The sequence below is a fragment of the Myodes glareolus genome, chromosome 18, assembly GCF_982192425.1.
Source record: "Myodes glareolus chromosome 18, mMyoGla1.1, whole genome shotgun sequence".
In the NCBI taxonomy this organism is placed as follows: Eukaryota; Metazoa; Chordata; class Mammalia; order Rodentia; family Cricetidae; genus Myodes; species Myodes glareolus.
The window spans coordinates 9,694,913-9,710,778 of record NC_142043.1 but is presented as its reverse complement, the minus strand read 5'-3'; positions in this window follow the sequence as shown (position 1 = coordinate 9,710,778).

The following is a 15,866-nucleotide window of genomic DNA, read 5'->3' as shown; positions in this document are numbered from 1 at the left end:
CTGCCATAAATGGTTGGGAGCCAGCCCATGAGGGTTAATTCCCAAATGGGGAGCAGTTAAAAGTTCTACACATAAAGGGCACTTCTTAACAATATCAGTGGCTTGCTCCCGAGATATTTTATAATGAAATCTCAAAGACCCAGCATTGAGATGAAAGTGATTATGAGCTTTCTTAGCAGCTTCATAAGATTCTTGACTAACTGTATAAACCTGGTGAGTGAGTTCATCAGCCATGGCATTGCCTTCACTCAAGGGGCCAGGAAGATTGCTATGTGCCCTCAAATGTCCCACGTATATGGGAACAGACCTGGCCCAAAGCAATGCCTGAATAGCCAGAAGCTAAATCTGGACTCAAGACACAGAAGCAATATAAGCTGCAGTTTCTAAAGGTGCAAGAATTTTGTTAATATACTGACTGTCAGTATAGAGATTAAATGGAATGTCAGCATATTTTTCCAGGGCCAGTTGTACTGCGGTTAATTCAGTTATCTGAGCTGAATTAGTATCAACGGCCTGAGTGCAAACATCAGGCGGGGAGAATACCACAGCTCTCCCGGTGGAGGAGCCGTCAGTAAATACATTTCTAGCCCCAGCCAAAGGCTTTAAGGAAATAACTTTAGGGAAACACACCGGATGATTCTTGAAAAAGGCGATTAGCTTATTAGAAGGGTAATGATTATCAAACTTACAGGGATTGGTGCATAGAAATAAGGTCCAGTCCTCAGCAAAATTCTGCAGCCAAGTTATTTCTGACTGGGTATATGGTGTAATAACTTTATCAGGTAACATACCAAAGGTTTGCAAACACAGTTTATATCCTTTCTGAATAATGCACAGCACAGTTGATGGATAAGATATAACAATTTTTACAGGTGACACGTGTTCATGCACCCATAGGATTGGCCCTGTTTGCCAAAAAACTCCAGTAGGGCTATGCTGGGAAGGAAAAATTATTAAGAACAGAGGTTGATTATAGTCTATATACTGGACATGAGCAGAGGCAAGCCTTTCTTCAATCAGAGAAATACACTGTCTTGCCTGGGGAGTTAACTCTTGAGGGGAAGTTGGGTCTGAGTTCCCCTGCAGGATGTCAAAAAGCGGCTTTAGGGTTCCAGTAGGGATACCCAAACAAGGCCAGATCCAATTGAGGTCCCCAAGCAGCTTCTGAAAATCATTTAGAGTTTGTAATTTATCTAGGCGGAGAGTGACTTTTTGAGGTTTTACTCCCATTTGCAACAGCTGATGCCCCAAATATTGTTATGGGAATTGCTGTTGTACCTTATCAGCAGCAATCACCAACCCAGTACGTGCTACACACTCCTGCAGGTCGGCAAAGACCTCAAGAACTATTTTTGGTTCCTGTCCCGTGAGGAGAATGTCATCAATGTAGTGGATCATATACAATTGAGGATCTTTCTGTCTGATGGGGGCAATAACCCATGCCACAAACACCTAACAAATCAGAGTCTTTTGGATGGAGGGGAATGGTGAAAAAACAATCCTTCAGGTCAATAACTAACAGATGGTATCCTGCAGGGATACCCACTGGCTGTGGCAAACCTGGTTGGGTGCTACCCATTATTTCCATGCAATCATTCACGGCTCTAAGATCCTGCAACAATCTCTATCTACCTGATTTCTTTTTAACCACAAAAACAGGTGTATTCCAGGGGGAGGTGGAGGGCACTATATGCCCCGCCTCCAGCTGTTCCTGGACCAAGGTCTGAGCAGCCAGTAGTTTCTCCTTACTAAGGGGCCATTGCTCAATCCACACAGGTTTTTCAGTTTTCCATTTAATAGGTATATAATCTGGCTGCTCTGCAATGGCCCTTAAGAAAAATTTCCTAGCCCTGCATGCTGTCCAGGCAATTGCTGGATCAAGTTCTTGTCGGCTAAGGCCTGAACGTCTCCCTGGAGATTTTTTCCCAGACCTCGGCCGGGGACAAAGCCCTGATTAGCTAGCATGCACCGCACGGGTTCCATGGTCAGCACCGCTCCCATAGCCTGTAACACATCTCTTCCCCACAGGTTAAGAGGAAGGTGTTCTAGAACATAAGGTTTAAAACCGCCAGCGTGGCCCTCATCGTCCTCCCAATCAAGGTATTGCATGCTGCGCTTCGGGGAGCTGGCTACACCGACCCCCTGTAATGCAGTGCAGGCCAGCTGAAGGGGCCAGGTAGCGGACCAATGTTTCTTAGCAACCACGGACGAGTCAGCCCTGGTGTCAGGGAGACCCGTGAATTTCTTCCCACGGATGGTTAAAGTGAGAGCGGGGCGGTCCTTTAGGCTAGCGACCCAGAACGTCCCAGGGGATTTACCAGAGTCAAGCCCTTCGCCTCCTCATACTTGTTTATTTAAAGGATTAGCAGAGTGAAAACTGCACAGGAGAACCAGTTGGGCTATCCTCTCCCCACGGGGGATGACAAGGACCCCCACGGTGGCTTCCACCATAACTTTAATCTCTCCCGAATGACTGCCATCTATAATACCTGGCAAAACTTTAATTCCCTTAAGCACAGAACTGCTTCTGCCCAGCACTAACCCTACAGAGTTCTCTGGAATGGGTCCAAACACTTCAGTCCCTAATGCTTGCGCCCCTATCTGCGGTGTTAACACCACCCGGGCAGAGGCGCAGAGAGCTAATCCTGCACCTCCTGGGGTGCTTCGGGCAAGTTTGCAGACAGTGAGGCGCTTCTTTGAGGGACGAATCTGATCTGAGCATTTGGCATGCTCATAGCCCCGTATGCTTGCATTTTCGGGGCCCGAGGCTGACCCCTTCTCCTGTTTTTTGACACGGGTAGGGAAGTGCCCTGACTGTCTGTTTTAGACCAGCAGTTGCTTGCCCAGTACGTTCCTTTCTGGCATCTGGGGCAGACACCAGGGCTACTCCTGGAAGGATCAACCACTCCTTTAATAGCTGGGCAGTCTTTTCTAATATGCCTGGGCTTCCCACACTGAAAGCAATTTTTTGATCCAGTTTTGGCTGCAACCTCCCTAGGGGCAGAAGTGACCACCTGTCCCATTACAGTAGAAGGAACTACGCCTCTGCACAGATGAATAAAATCATCCAGGTCCTTGTTTCTATGCAGGCGCAAAACTTCCTGCAAGACCTGTTAGCATTTTCATAGGCTAATAGCTTTACTGCTGGCAAGTAAGAATTAATATCCCCAAGAGTATGGCTGCCCACCTCTAAGAGGCAGTTTATAAATGCAGAATAAGACTCTGTAGGTCCCTGTACAATTTTTGAGAGTAGTTCTCCTGTTTCTTCAACTGGTAGAGATTTCCAGGCCTTTATCGCTGTGGCAGCCACTAGAGCACAAACTGCGGGATAGTAAGTGGTTTGCGCTGTGAGATCAGAATATTGACCCTCTCCAAGTAACACATCAAGGTCATGCTGGGAGAAACTGGCAGTGGCATTAAGCCACGTGGTTTCCTTGCAAATCTTTCGCAAATCACCCTTCCACAGTAAAAATTCACCCCCAGAGAGACAGGCCTTGCAAAGTTGTATCCAATCACTGGGCATAAGGTTGAGCTTAAGGAAGGACTCCAGCAATGTCACGGTGAAGGAAGCGTGAGCACTGTAAGCAACAACTGCCTCCTTCAATTGCATGACAATCTTAAAGGTCAGAGAGTCAGGCTGTCTGATACTAAGTACTTGCTGGCCAAGAGTTCCTTCAGTAGGATAGACCGACCTATCTCTACCGAGATTATCAGGCCTGCTTGAAAACTCTTGAGCTCCCGCCTCCAGATTAACAGGGGCGAAAGCTGTAGCACAACGGTTTGGGGTAGCAGAAAATGCTCTTTGCAGAGGAGGCCTAATGGGGGCATCTCTGTTAGTGGCCCCGCCTTCCTCCTTCTCTAGCTGTTTGGTTAGAAGTGCGATTTCGCCTTCTAATATTTCCTCTTCTTCATCTAAATTCTCAATGCTTTTGATTTCTTGATCCTCAAAACTCCTGATAGAGCTCACAGATTCTACTTTCTGAATTTCCTCAAGGGTTTTGTTCAAAACCTCTAACTGTTTCTTCACTAAAACATCTTCACTAAGGAGGGCATCTCTGATAAGACGCCATAGCGAATATATCACTAGGGGGACGGCCTTAGTTCCCCATTCTCTCTGTGCAAACACGTAGATCAGCCCTAACTTGTTCCCAGTCCTCGATATTAAGATTCCCTGTTAGAGAGAACCAAGGACTGAGCTCTGAAATTACCTTGATGGTCCCTTGTGCTGTGTCACCTTTGATCCTGGTGCCTAGTTTTTCCACGAACTGCAGTAACTGATCTGCTAACTGCCCTTCTAACTCCGGAGTGGACATTTCAGCACCCATTTTCCTAAAAATCAAGCTTATTCACCCCCTTATCACACATGCACAATTGCACACTACAAAACTGGCCAGTTTCCCGATCGTGGGGGGACCCTTACCTCTTGGGGTTCTCGTGGCCCACCCAGGGACGCCATCTGTTAGCCTCTGCACTTTTCTGTGGATACCCAGGCCCGATTCAGGCACGCGCTTTCCCGAACCGAGTCCACGAGAATGGACGACTGTCCTAAGGGTTTAAACACACAGACACAAAGAGACCTGCTCATTCACCAAAGAGTAAATGGCCACTTTATTAAACTCAAGTCGGGTATTTATACCAGTGGGCTAGAGCGCAAAAGGACACGGCCCCCTCCCAACAGGAGCAGTAGAAGGAGATGACAGGTGCCCGGCGCCTCAGGCAGAATCAGCTGTGGGAGGCAGGCGTGGCAGGCGTATAGGGCCTGCAGCTGGAACCTTGTTCACAGGTGGAATCACCATAACAAAAGAGAGCCAAGTTCTTTCTAAGCTATACCCTCAGGTCAGTGCTAGTGCAGGAGAGCCAGGGAGCCAGAGGTCAAACAGCCCTGCAAATCGCCAGGAAGAAAAGGGAAAAAGACCTGGGTACCTACAGTGTGTGGTCTCTTAGTGATGGGGTCAGAGAGGAAATGGAGGCTGCAGCAGGTGTCCAGCTACAGATCTGTGGATGAGACGGGGACTGGATCTGGAGGAGCAGGAGGAGAGATGTGCATCTGCCTTCAGCCTACTTGTTGCCCCAGGAGGAGGAGATCCTTGGCTTAGCAGGGAGTGCCCGCTGGGAATAGAGTCTGGGATAAATCAAGGAGTCTGGGGAGGGAGGTTAGAAGGGGAGATCTGTGAGATCTGCAGGGGATGGGAGCAGGGCAGGTAAGGCTGCCTCAGTGTTCTGCTGCAGAGTTGGGGATTGGATCTGGGGGATCAGAGGGAAAAGAGAAGATCAGCAAGCACCCTACCTTCTAACTACAAAACTGTTAAAGACCAATTTTTAGGAATAACTGTGGGTGTAGATAAACCAGGTTGCAAAGCTTTCATTGGCCACATGGTGGCATTAACATGTCATAAATCAATCAACAATCTTCATTTACAAGATTTCTTTTTAATTACAAACATTGGAGAATTCCAGGAAGAAAAATAGTTTATTGAAAAAAGTCTCTTTTCCAAAGATTAATCAGAACCTGGGTAGCATACAGCTGTAGGACTGCCTTTGTGCCTTTGGGATCTGTGCACTGTGATTGCATAGCACTTTGTTTAATGTTGTTAGAGCTCATAGTTCCCAATCCTATCAGGATTGAATTTACCTCCACAACAGGCCATTCAGGGGTTATTCTTCTATAGTAGGGATATTGGCTCCAGAATCAGTCAATCCTGTAAACATTTTCCTCCTATTTTTAAGTTTTTAAAAACAGCTTCTCATCCTTCTTCAATAAGGTGCTTAAAGCTATAGTTTTATCTGTACCAAAAAAATCCTCCCTCGTGAAGTACAGTTTTCTTTTCTTTTCTTTTAATTTTATTTATTTATTTTTTTTAGATTGGGATCAGAGTTTGGATGCCTTTTATTTTTTATTTATTTTTTATTTTTTTCCATTCAAAAAATTTACACTTCCTCCCCTCCTCCCATTCCCCTTCCCGCTGCCCCACTCACCCTCCTCCCACCCCTCCCTCCTTAAGAGAGGACAGGATACCCTGCCCTGTGGGAAGTCCAAGGCCCTCCCCCTTATATCCAAGCCTAGGAAGGTGTGCATCCAAATAGACTAGGCTCCCCAAAAGCCAGTGCATGCAGTAGAAACAAGTCCCAGTGCCATTATCAATGGCTTCTCAGTCGGCCCCCATTGTCAGCCACATTCAGAGTCCGGTTTGATCACATGCTCCTTCAGTCCCGGTCCAGCTGGATTTGGTGAGCTCCCATTAGATCAGTCATACTGTCTCAGAGGGTGGACCAACCCCTCACAGTCCTGACTTCCTTGCTTATCTTCTCCCTCCTTCTGCTCTTCAACTGGACTTTGGGAACTCAGTCCTTTGCTCTGATGAGGGTCTCTGTCTCTATCTCCTTCTGTCGTTGGAAGAAGATTCTATGGTGATATTCGAGATAATTATCAGTGTGATAGTGGGGCAAGGACAGTTTAGGCACCGTATCCTCTGCTGCCCAAGGCCCTAGCTGGGGACATCCCCATGGACACCTGGGATCCCCTCTAGAGCCAAGTCTCTTGCCAACCCAAAAATGGCTCCCTTAATGTAGATATCTTCTTCCCTGCTCCTATATCTGCCCTTTCTCCATCTCCACCCTCCCACTCCCTCAAGTTCTCCCCAGTCTTTCCCTTCTCCCTACTCTCTTTCCTTTCCCCTTTCCACATCTCCACCCCCACCCCTACCCCTACCCCCATGCTCCCAACTTTTGCCTGGCGATCTTGTTTGCTTCCAGTTTCCAGGAGGATCTATATATGTTTTTCTTTGGATTCATCTTGTTATTTGGCTTCTCTAGGCTTGTGAACTATAGGGTAAATGTCCTTTGTTTATGGCTAGAATCCACTTATGAGTGAGTACATGCCATATTCATCTTTTTGGGTTATCTCACTTAGGATAGTGTTTTCTATTTCCATCCATTTGCATGCAAAATTCAAGATGTCATTGTTTTTTTACTACTGAGTAGTACTCTAATGTGTATATATTCCATACTTTCTTTATCCATTCTTCCATTGAGAAGCATCTAGGTTGTTTCCAGGTTCTGGCTATTACAAATAATGCTGCTATGAACATAGTTAAACAAATGCTTTTGTAGTATGATAGGGCATCTCTTGAGTATATTCCCAGGAGTGGTATTGCTGGATCCTGAGGTAGGCTGAATCCTAATTTCCTGAGAAACCATCACACTGATTTCCAAAATGATTGCACTAGTTTGCTTTCCTACCAGCAATGGATGAGTGTTCCTGTTACTCCATATCCTCTCCAGCATAAGCTATCATTAGTGTTTTTGATTTCAGCCATTCTGACAGGTGTAAGATGGCACCTCAAAGTTGCTTTGATTAGCATTTCCCTGATCGCTAAGGAGGTTGAACAAGACCTTAAGTGTCTTTTGACCATTTGAACTTCGTCTGATGAGAATTCTCTGTTCTGTTCAGTGCCCCATTTTTAATTGGGTTAATTAGAATTTTAATGTCTAGTTTTTTGAGTTCTTTACATATTTTGGAGATCAGGCCTTTGTCTGATGCAGGGTTGGTGAAGATCTTCTCCCATTCAGTAGGTTGCTTTTCGTCTTAATGACAGTGTCCTTTGCTTTATGGAAGCTTCTCAGTTTCAGGAGGTCCCATTTATTCATTGTTGCTCTTATTGTCTGCACTACTGGGGTTCTACCTAGGAAGTGGTCTCCTGTGACCACATCTTGTAGACTACTTCCCACTTTCTCTTCTATTAGGTTCAGTGTGGTCAGATTTATATTAAGGTCTTTAATCCATTTGAACTTGAGTTTTGTGCATGGTGATAGATATGGATCTATTTTCACTCTTTTACAGGTTGACATCTAGTTATGACAGCACCATTTGTTGCTTTCTTTCTTCCATTGTATAATTTTAGCTCCTTTGTCAAAAATCAGGTTTTCATAGGTTTGTGGATTAATATCCAGGTCTTAGATTCGATTCTATTGGTCAACGTCTCTGTTTTTATGCCAATACCATGCTGTTTTCATTACTGTAGCTCTGTAATAGAGTTTGAAGTCAGGGATGGTAATGCTTCCGGAAGTACTTTTATTGTATAGGATTGTTTTGGCTATCCTGGGTTTTTTGTTTTTCCATATAAAGTTGATTATTGTTCTGTCAAGGTCTGTGAACAATTTTTTTGGGATTTTGATGGGGATTACATTGAATCTATAGATTGCCTTTGGTAGAACTGGCATTGTTTTACTCCTACCAATCCAAAGGCATGGGAGATCCTTCCATTTTCTGGTATCCTCTTCAATTTCTTTCTTCAAAGACTTCAAGTTCTTGTCAAAAAGATCTTTCACATCCTTGGTTAGTGTTACTCCAAGATACTTTATGCTATTTGTGGCTATCATGAAAGGTGATGTTTCTCTGATTTCCCTCTCTGCTTTTCTATCCTTTATGTATAGGAGGGCTACTGATTTTTTTGAGTTGATCTTGTATCCTGCCACATCACTGAAGGTATTTATCATCTGTAGGAGTTCTTTGGTAGAGCTTTTGGGGTCACTGATGTACACTATCTTATCATCTGCAAACAACGAAAGTTTGACTTCTTTCTTTCCAATTTGAATCCCCTTGATCTCCTTATGTTGTCTTATTGCTATTGCTAGAACTTCAAGCACTATGTTGAAGAGATACAGTGAGAGTGGACAGCCTTGTCTTGTTCCTGATTTTAGTGGAATGGCTTTGAATTTCTCTCCATTTAATTTGATATTAGCTGTTGGCTTGCTGTATATTGCTTTTATTATATTTAGATACGATTCTTGTATCCCTAAACTCTCCAAGGACTTTATCATAAAGGGGTGTTGAATTTTGTCAAATGCTTTCTCAGCATCTAATGGAATGATCAGATGGTTCTTTTTTCAGTTTATTTATATGATGGATTACATTAACAGATTTTCATATGTTGAACCAGTCCTGCATCTCTGGGATGAAGCCTACTTGATCGTAATGGATAATTTTTTATGTGTTCTTGGATTCAGTTTGCCAGTATTTTATTGAGAATATTTGCATCGATGTTCATGAGCAAGATTGGTCTATAATTCTCTTTGTTAGTTGAGTCTTTGTGTGGTTTTGGTATCAGGGTAACTGTAGCTTCATAAAAAGAGTTTGGCAATGACTCTTCTGTTTCTATTATGTGAAACACATTAAGGAGTATAGGTATCAGCTCTTCTTGGAAGTTCTGTTAAAATTCTGCATTAAAACCATCTGGTTCTGGGCTTTTTTTTTCCTGACAGCTTCTATTTCCTCACGACTTATAGGTCTATTTAAATTGTTCACCTGGTCTTGATTCAATTTTGGTATCTGGTATTTATCTAAAAACAAGTCCATTTCTTTTACATTTTCCAACTTTGTGGCATATAGGCTTTTGTAGTAAGACCTAATGGTTCTCTGAATTTCCTCAGTGTCTGTTCTTATGTCCCCCTTTTCATTTCTGATCTTGTTAATTTGCATGTTCTCTCTCTGCCTTTTGATTAGTTTGGACAGGGGCTTGTCAATCTTGTTGAATTTCTCAAAGACACAGCTTTTTGTTTCATTGATTCTTTGGATTGTTTTCTGTGTTTCTATTTTGTTGATTTCAGCCCTCAGTTTGATTATTTCCAGTCTTCTACTCCTCCTGGGTGAGTCTGCTTCTTTTTTTTCTAGAGCTTTCAGCTGTGCTGTTAAGTCTCTAATGTGAGCTTCTCCGTTTTTTAAATGTGGGCACTTAGTGCTATGAACTTTCCTCTTAGCACTGCTTTCATTGTGTCCCATAGGTTTGGGTATGTTGTGTCTTTATTTTCATTGAATTCAAGGAAGACTTTAATTTCTTTCTCTATTTCTTCCCTGACCCAGGGGCAGTTCAGTAGTTGACTGTTCAGTTTCCCTGAGTTTGTAGGCTTTCTGGGGGTAGAATTGTTGTTAAATTCTAACTTTAATCCATGGTGATATGATAAGACAAGGTGGTTGCTAGAATTGTTTTTATATCTGCAGAAATTTGCTTTGTTACCGAGTATGTGATCAATTTTTGAGAAGGTTCCATGAGATGCTGAGAAGAAGGTATATTTTTTCCTATTTGGGTGGAATTTCTATAGATGTCTGTTAAGTCCATTTGATTCATTACCTCCTTTAGTTCTCTTATTTCACTGTTAGATTTCTGTCTGGTTGACCTGTTCATTGGTGAGAGAGGAGTGTTGAAGTCTTCTACTATTAGTGTGTGGGGTTTGATGTGTGCTTTGAATTCTAGTAATGTTTCTTTTACATACATGGGTGCTTTTATTTTAGGGGCATAGATATTCAGGATTGAGGCTTCATCCTGATGAGTTGTTCCTGTTATGAGTATAAAGTGTCTATCTCCATCTCTTCTGATTGGTTTTAGCTTGAAATCAATTTTGTTAGATATTAGTATAGCCACATGTGCTTGTTTCTTAGGTCTGTTTGATTGAAAAACCTTTTCCCAAACCTTTATTTTGAAGTAATGTCTGTCTTTGTGATTGAGGTGTGTTTCTTGTAAACAGCAGAATGTTGAATACTGTTTTCGTATCAATTCTCTTAGCCTGTGTCTTTTTATAGGTGAATTGAATCTATTGATATTAAATGATATTAATGACCAGTGGTTGTTAACTCTTTTTTTGTGGTAGAGTTTGTGTGTTTCCCTTCTTTGAGTTGTTCTGGTGGAGGGCTGTTAGATGTCTGAGTTATTGCGGGTGTTGTTGGCTTCCTTGGGTTGTGATTTTTACTTCTAGTACTTTCTGTAAAGCTGAGTTTGTGGCTACGTATTGTTTAAATTTGTTTTTATCCTGGAATATCTTGTTTTCTCCATTGATGGTGAAAGAAAACTTGGCTACGTATAGTAGTCTGGGCTTGCACCCATGGTTTCTTAGTTTCTGCAGCACATCTATCCAAGACCTTCTGGCTTTCATGATTTCCATAGAGAAGTCAGGTGTGATTCTGATAGGTTTACCTTTATATGTTACTTGACCTCTTTCCTTTGCAGCTCTTAATATTCTTTCTTTAGTCTGTATGTTTTGTGTTTTGATTATTATATGGCAAGGGGATTTTTTTTTGGTCTAGTCTATTTGGTATTCTGTATGCTTCTTGTACCTTCATAGGAATATCCTTCTTTAGGCTGGGAAAGTTTTCTTCAATAATTTTGTTGAATATATTTTCTGGGCCTTTGAACTGTAATTCTTCTCCTTCCTCAACCCCTATTATTCTCAGGTTTGGTCTTTTCGTGGTGTCCCAGATTTTCTGGATGTTTTATGTTAAACATTTGTTGGATTTGCTGTTTTCTTTGATCAGTGCGTTTATTTCCTCTATAGTATCTTCAGCGTCTGAGATTCTTTCTTCTATCTCTTGTATTCTGTTGGTTATACTTGTCTCTGTAGTTCCTCTTTGTTTACCCAGATTTTCCATATCCTGCCATCTCTCGGTTTGTGTTTTCTTCATTGCCTCCATTTCAGTTTTCAAGTCTTGAACTGTTTCCATTACCTGTTTGATTTCTTTTTCTTCATTTTCTTGGGTATCTTTGAAGGATTTATTCATTTCTTCTACCTTTTTGTTAGTCTTCTCCTCCATTTCTTTAAAGGAGTTTTTCACATCTTGTTTAATGGTCTCTAACACTTTCATAACATTACATTTAAAGTCTATTTCTTCTACTTCTTCTGGATTAGGGTGTTCAAGTCTTCCTCTTGCGTGTTCGCTGGATTCTGGTGTTATCATGTTGCTTTTCAGGTTGCTGGAGGAATTCTTGCATTGGTGCCTGCCCATCTCTTCCTTCAAATACTGTTAAGAGAGTCTTGGTGACTTTATCTGATCTTTGCTGTGGCTAACTGTGTACTTGGGTGGTTTTCTTGATCTTCCCTCTTTTAGGTCCCCTCAGCACTGGAGTTGACTCTCAGATCCTCTCCACCCTGAAGTAGGCTGTGGTGGTGGATCCCTCCAGATGGATCTACTGGTACTGGTTCAGAGTCACTTGCTGATGAAGGACCTCACAGACAAAAGGGTGGGCTTGGTAGATGCCAGCTTGGTGGAACAAAGAATTCCCTGCAGCCTTGCACTCACCACTGTGTCCCCAGACCCTCAGCCCCAAAGTAGGCTGAGTTGGGGGATCCTAGGACCCTGCAGATGGCAGAGGGTGCTTGGGGCAAGCTGGGGTGGGATATGTAGAGAAAGCCAGTAGCCTGGGAGAAGCCCCGCTGAATGGCCAGAAAGTTTAGGGGATTGGACGGTGCCTGTGCTCCCTTCCTGGGGCTGGGGGGGGCACACACTTACCCCTCCGAATGGATCTAGTGGTACTTGAAGCACAGTTTCCTGCGAAGGTACTACATATGATAATAATAACTGTACATTTTATTCTCTTGCTTTAAGCTGCCAGTCAGTATAAACTGTGATTGTGATTGCAGTTTTCCCTGTATAATCTTAATTAATGACTCCTGTATGAACTATGATTCCTTTCATGGACAAACTGCTTCTACTCAATAAAAGTTCAACTGTTTTGGGAAGTATAGGCTCCCAGTATTATTGTGTAACTCAAAAGGACACAGAAGAGGGGAAATGGTAACATCTTTAGGGCACAGAATAGCAATAGGCGCACTTCCTTGAATAGCAGCTTGTAAAGAAAGAAAAGATTAATTATGATCTGAAGCTGGCACAAATGTTATTGTTCTTTTAATTTAGACTCCCTGATTCTGAGCATTCACTTGTTGTAAGGACAATTTATATGATATCTTTAAGTGGTCAGGTCGATTGCAACCAAAACACTTTGCTGTCTGACTTTGAATGGCTTAGATTTCTAAAGCAGCTAATTTGGCTCTATGTTTGTAGTTCCCCCCATTTCTACATAGTTTTAGAAAGTCCATTATATTTTCTGTCTCTCTCTGAGGCCTTATTAATTCTGAATAATCTTCATTGATGTTGCTGTAAGTCAATAAAGCAGATGAGGTGCTGAGCAATTGGTAAACCAGAAGGTGAATCTCTTTTGGGTAGACCAGAGATGAGGGAAAGGGTCCTAGTTTGACTCAGACCATGATGGGGAGCACAGACCCCAGAAGAGCCTATGTGAGACACCAAATGTAAGTGTTGCAGCTTGGATGGGAAGGTATCCTAGCAGTTGGGAGCCAAGGAATACCATGAAGTCACTGTAAGCATAGCTTTCTCCAGGGAAAGAGTTCCCCAATTTAAAGGTAACAACTCTGCTCCAGCCAGGGAGGGTTTCCCCAGAAAAGTTGTTACAGCTCTGCTAAGGTCCCCCTGGGTGTTATAGCTCTGCTCACCCAGGGGAAAGTTTCCCAGTGAAAGTGTTACAGCCCTGCTTCAGGGAAAGATTTCCTAATGCAAGTGTAACAAGGTTTCCCCAGTGAAGTTACAGTTCTGCTTGGCTAAGGGAAAGTGTCCCCAGTGAAGGTGCTGCAGTTCTGCTCCTCCCTGGCGAAAGTTATCACACTGGGCTCTGTTCTGGTCAAAGTGTCACATTATACAACAAACCTCACTCAAGAGATTTATTGGGATGGAAAAAAATCCAGGAGGGTGGCTGCTTCTGCTAGGGTGGGAAGAAGCAGCAAACTGAGCAGGGTACAGAGCTTATATAGGGTTTTTTGGTGGGGGGGGGAGCTTTTCCAGGGTAGCTTGGGATTGGTAGGATTTCAAGCCCTAGTCAATTTAGGGTCAGAGTGTTTGTCCCTGGCCCAGGTCTTTGGTCTAGTCTGGGGCAGGGTGTTTTTTGTTGGCCCATGCCACCCTACAGTTATCAAAAGCTGACTGTTTAATAATAACTCTTGAATTTGCTCCCCTTTACTTGGTTTTCAGTAGCATCTTTGAGTCTCCCTATTGTAACATGATTGGCCTGCTTGTTTGTTGGGGTTTTCTGTCCCACCCGGTACCCATAGCTGTTTAGCCCCAAAAGAAAATCACATAGAGATCTCTATAAGTTAAAAGCTGATTGGCCCATTAGGTCAGGCTACTTATTAGTTCTTGTAACTTACATTAACCCATTATTCTGATCTATGTTAGCCATGTGGCTCAGTACGTTTTTCAGTGGGGCAGATCACATCCTGCTGCTTCGGTGATCCGGGCAGGAGTGACAGGAATCAACTTCCTCCTTCCCAGAATTCTCCTGTTCTCATTGCATCATTTCTACTTTCTGTCTTGTTTTCCTGCCTGTACTTCCTGCTTGGTCATTCAGTGTTTATTTAAAACATGATTGACAGAATACAGACAATTCTCCCGCACCACCGTATGAAATCAGCAAAAGGCTCAAAGGGACCTTGTATAAATTTTGAGGCAATTAGCTATCCTCTTCTATAAAATTAATATCCTTATTTTCCTTATGTATTTTCAAATGTCCCAAAACTGATGGGTTCTCTTTCCCTTGTTCAGATGACTCTTTTTCCCCAATATTCTTTCTGGCTCTGTGCTATACTTCTTCATCTCATGGTCCTTCTTCTGGATACCAGGAACTGTAATTACAAATGACTTGTTAGCAATCTAATAGCTGTGATTTGATACTTGCACTCCTCCTTTCTTTAAAAAGCTGATGCCCAAGTGGAGCATGAGGCAGCTGTTGATCTGATCTGCCCAGCTCTGGTTTCTGTCCCCTTATTTTCACTCACTCTCCTTCTGTGAGGGTCCTCACTCTCTTATTGTTACCAGCCTCAGGATCATATGGTGCCACTTGTCACCACTCTAGAGGTGGTGGGATCTGGGAGAATGGAGCCTCAAAATGAGGTGGATTAAAATCTCACAGAGAATCAGACAATTTATATTCTGAGGGTTAAGCAAGGTCATATGAGCTAAGGCCACATGGGTTCACACTTTATACAACCACAGGGACACTATCTAAATAACAATAGTAAGAGAGGGAATCGTAGGAAACAAATCCACTCCTGTTTGCCACACCTGGGCTGGGCATGAAAGCACATTCCAAGGACAAACCTGTGTTTAGAGGGAACAGAGGTCACAAGACTCTTGCCTTGTTTTCTTGGAGTTTTCTCACAAGCACTCAGAATTCTCCCCACACAGTTTTGTTGTTGGATGGTGCTCCAACAGGGTGCCTACAGACCATAGTGAGCAGACACTCAGAGAGAGAGCCAGGAGATGACTTGTGGTCATTGCTGCTGGTCTGGAAGCCTGAGAGATAGCAGAGAAGAAAAGAACATAAAGGAAGACTAGAAAGGATCTCTAGAATCACAGGGCATGGCTGTAAGACCCTCACCCCTTATTCTCAAAGGGATAAGAAGACATTTCTTAGCAGAATGTTTTCCCAGGAAGATAGTGGCCTTCCCCCCTCCCACCCAGAAATTATGCCTGGCTACCTGGTACAGGCTGATAAAGTCAGATGGCCTGACTCAGGAACAGCGTGGCCTTGCTCTAAGAACAAAGAATTAACTGACACAACAGGATGAGATAGAGCAAAAGACCTTGCACCCCTGCCAAAACAGCTTCAAAAAGCCTCTTTGTAGTTTCACCTTTAAAAGACTAACCCCGCAGAGGGAGTTGAACTTCTCTCTCTACCTTTTATAATGGGGTCAGTAGACAGGGGTTCCAAACATGTTCGTATTATGCTAAATAAACTTTGCCTGTTACAGTCTGGACTTCTTTGGTGGTCTCTTTCTGGGGATCGTAATCTGGGCACAACAATGGCAGGCACCTGTCTAAGGGTAGAGGCTGGATATGCCAGCACTCAACAATAATTCTGAATCTGTGGCCTGTTCCTATGCCCATTTCTGTCCTCAGCTCTTCCCTGACCCTCACTCTTTAGATCATGGGAAATGTAACTGTGAATGTAATATAACAGAGCATGGTCCAGGAACCTAAGTCCCAGCATCAGGAGGCTGAAGGAGGAGGACTATGTGATGGAAATCAG